Genomic DNA, 3,125 nt, shown 5'->3' on the forward strand with positions numbered 1-3,125 from the left:
TAATGATACCTTATATTTTTCATTATTTATCATAAGTAGCTTTATGACAATTATTATTTCTTGAACAATTTGTCTATTTAAAATACAGTGAAACAAAAGCAAAAGGGAGATAATGCTCAGAACTAGCAAAGATAATTTTAAAAAATGAAGAAAATAGGAGCATAATGTGATACATTAGTGAAATTTAGAATTATGTCAGTTCCTTTCTGTAGCTGAGGAGATCACATATCATCTTTTTTGTATAATTTATTACAGATATTGGGGAAAATATACTGAACTTACCTCAAAAATCATTCCTTTATCCTACATAGAAAAAGAATAAGTTAAATTATTTTCTTAGGTAGCTGTAATAGCGTTGTAGGGCTGTCAATCATAATTCCATAGACTGGGCAGCTTAAACTATAGAAATTTGTTTTTTTCACAGTTCTGGGATTTGGAAGTCCAAGATTAAGGTGTCAGCAGATTTGGTTTCTTCTGAGGCCTCTCTGTTTGGTTTACAGATGGCCTCCTTTGCTTTGTGATTGTATGTGTCCTAATCTCCTTTTATAAAGACACTAGTCAGGTTGGATTAGGGCCTACTCATATGACCTCACTTTTACCCTAATTATCTCTTTAAAGGCCCTATCTGCAAATACAGTCATATTCTAAGATGTTGGGAGTTAGGACTTCAACATATGAATTGGGTGTAGGGGTTGAGGGAGACACACCATTCATCCCATAACTACAGGGTGACCATGAAGTGATTTAGTCTTTATTACAATTTTAGATATTCTTTTCTTATGGGCAATGCATGTATTTGTTTTAGACTATAAATTAAATCAACCCAGTCCAAACATTTAGAATCCAAAACATTTATATTGACACTTTTCTCTCTTTTTCTTTCTTTTCTTTTTCTTTATTTCTTTTTCTTTTTCCCTGCTGTTGCTGAGGTTCTAACCTGGGGCCCTGTTCAAAGTATGCATGCTATGTAAGTACTTGGCTCCTGAATTACATCCCTAGCCCTCTTCCTCTCTCTTAACACCCACCCTGATATACATTTCTCTCATTGTTGGCTTCCTGTCTCTTTCCTTTTGACCAGTTCCTCCAGCTAAGTCAAAATGCGAAACTGATGTTGCTTTAAGATGATATCCGAAAATACTGAAGAGAATATAAAAAGAACCTGTCATGAATAACCTAGAAATGTCTGTTCTTTTAATATTTTGTTTGTTTGTTTTTGTTTTCACTGTCTACCTCTTATATATGAGCAGCTATTTCCTCATCTTGGCCTTTGAGTGAATGATGCAGTATTTGATTAAATAGCACAAAGGGAAGTTCAGTGGGCATTGTTTGTATTACTGAAACTATCAGAAATTAAAATAAGCAATGCCAAAGTGATCTGAACTGCAAACTAGGACAGAGACTACATTTTGGAGAAAGATTTTGTTTGTCCTTTTTGCAGATTTTGTGTGTCCTACTCTGCTGGGTCCATATTCTTGTGCCAGCATTTATGCATCATTTTAATTTTTATGGTTGAGTTGAAGTGTTGAATTTACACATATGATAATTCAGAGGCAGGTAAACTGAATGATGAATAAAGCTGAATAAATGGAAAAGAAATCCCCAGCAAAATACTGTTTGTGCTGCTAGCAAAACTGCTAACATGTCAGACCAATTTCAAGAGATGCTTACCCATGGTGGCATCCCCTCTGCCCTGATTGAGAGAAACAAATACACACAGCCTTGAGGGTTCAAAGGGCAGTTTCTGTATTTGAAGTTATGCATTAAACAGATTGTTATAGAGTTTTTCAGGTAGAATCCTAACAGCTCTGATGGCAGTAAAAGCTCTGTGGCTCACTCTTTCAAACACTTTAATTTTGCTAACAGTATAGATAATTGCAAATCACAGCTATTTGGAACAGTGCACTCACTGCAGTGAATCTGTTTTAAAAGTAAAAATGGTGAGCTGGGTTATGTCTTTAGCCATCTTGCAATAAAATCTTAGGAGCAGTAGTATATCAACTTAGAGAAAATCATTAAGTCCTTGGTGTAAAGCCTTTTGGGAAGTGGGAATTAGACTGCAGGCTGAGCTGCCTGGGAGAACTTTGACAAGCAGTGTGACTCCTTTGGGCTGTCTCATCTTTGGGCTGTGCCCATCTCGTCTATAGTGTCTCATCTTTGGGCTGTGCCCATCTCATCTATAGTGCTACCATCTACTTCCATAGTGTTCCTGAGAATCTTAAATGAAACAAAATAAATAAGTACCACTCATCATCATATCTGATAGTGGATAGTTGTTTCTATAAATAGAAATACTTTTTTCTTCCCCATGAATTTTAATCTCATCCTATAACGTTGGGAGCAAGTATTAGAAAGAAAAAAAAAAACTCTCTTAGTTTTTCACTTAAATCTGGTATTTTTATTATTTCTATCTTTTTCTCATACCTTCTATTAATTTAGTAACTTAGAGATATACCAATATTGACTCTGAATGAGCCTCAGATTTTCTACTTTCCCTGTTACTATATCCTCCAAGCCACATGTATTGGGTTATCTAGACAACTCTAGCAGATTATATTATCTGCTCTCAGTTTTTAAGAATGACAATTATTTATTTATTTATTTGTTTGGTTATTTTTACAGTACTGGAGATTGAATCTAGTGATCCTCTACCACTGAGCTATATCCCCAGCCCTTTGTATTTATTTATTTACTTACCTTTTTGGCAAGGGGCTACTGGGGATTGAAGAATGGGCACTCCACCTCTGAGCCACATCTCCAGTCCAATTCTATTAAGAGACAGGGTCTTATTGAGTTGCTTAGTGCCTTGCTGTTGCTGAGGCTGGGTTTGAACTGGCATCCTCCTGCCTCAGCCTCCTGAGCTGCTGGGTGTGGGCCACCATTTATTTTGATATAGAGTCTCCATAACCTGCTGAGTCTGTCCTTGAATTTGGTGTCCTCCAGCGTCAGCCTTCCCAGTAGCTAAAATTATAGGTAAGCACCTGGCCAAAGGTGACTTTCTTAAAACATAAGTAAAAACATGTCATTTTGTCACTTAAAACCATCCAACAGGTTTCTTGTTGTACTTTGGATACTCCTTCCAAACTTATTCCTACCTCCTAGACATAAACATCACACAAGTGTATCCT

The sequence above is a fragment of the Callospermophilus lateralis genome, chromosome 16, assembly GCF_048772815.1.
Source record: "Callospermophilus lateralis isolate mCalLat2 chromosome 16, mCalLat2.hap1, whole genome shotgun sequence".
Lineage (NCBI taxonomy): Eukaryota > Metazoa > Chordata > Mammalia > Rodentia > Sciuridae > Callospermophilus > Callospermophilus lateralis.